The sequence below is a fragment of the Octopus bimaculoides genome, chromosome 3 (genome assembly GCF_001194135.2).
Source record: "Octopus bimaculoides isolate UCB-OBI-ISO-001 chromosome 3, ASM119413v2, whole genome shotgun sequence".
NCBI classification, from domain to species: Eukaryota; Metazoa; Mollusca; class Cephalopoda; order Octopoda; family Octopodidae; genus Octopus; species Octopus bimaculoides.
Window position 1 is genome coordinate 83997724 of NC_068983.1, and position 1044 is coordinate 83998767.

Consider the following 1044-nt stretch of genomic DNA (forward strand, 5'->3'; position numbering starts at 1 on the left):
GACCGTTATTAAGACAAAAGAGCTATTAGAATGACCGCTAAGTGAGGGGAGGGAGTAAAAATGTCCATAGTATTCGCATAAGCGCACCAGTCCATACATACACATGCGCGCCCGCATACCCACGTACATGCGCCTATATGTATATACTCATTCACCCTCGCTTGAAACGCACACATACTCACCCGCACATTCACCAAAAAAATATATATATCGCATATACACTCACACACACACGCGCGCAACACGCTCGCACCCACACACACGCGCGCAAAAAAGGTTCATACACACGTCAATATACGCACATGCCCAAGAAAAACTGGGCTAAAGGCAAAATACAGTAAAAAGTGTAAAAAAGTGTGAAAAAGCCATAAGGGCAAAACACGTCTATGTGCACACATTCTCGCATGCACGCACACACATCTATATATACACGTACCCGCGCACACGCACACATCCACAAGTGCGCACAAAAGGTTCCATGTACACGTCTATAGACGCACAGGGAAAAAGCAGGGTGGAAGAGAGAATACAGAAAAAATATGTGTAAAAAATATACAAAACAATATCTATAAATATGTAAAAAAAATATATTAAAAAATATATAAGAAATTTAAGTCAAAAGTATAGAGAGATAAAAAGCTTGTACATAGACACAATATAGAAAGCAAGTCCTATCAGTAATCTCGGGGGGGACCAAAAATGTAGCAAATATTTAGTCACATGTGGACATGATCCGAAAAGTTCAGTTCTTGAATTTAGACATGTGCCAGGGTCTAAGCTGCCTTTCCAGATGAGCCATCTTTCCATATCACAAAGACCGCACTTTCCGCTGCCGTTGGTGTAGGGTTTACACTTGGCTAAGATCTTCCGATGGATGTTATAACTGACACCTTTATGTTTTAAGGACCATATATGACTGGATAATTTGGTTGTTTTCCTTTTATCCCAGTGCCTGAAGCTGAAGGTGTGATTATTGAATTTGGCCTTGATATTACACTCTATAAGGCCCACGTATAAGAAGATAAGTTTGTATATAAATATATA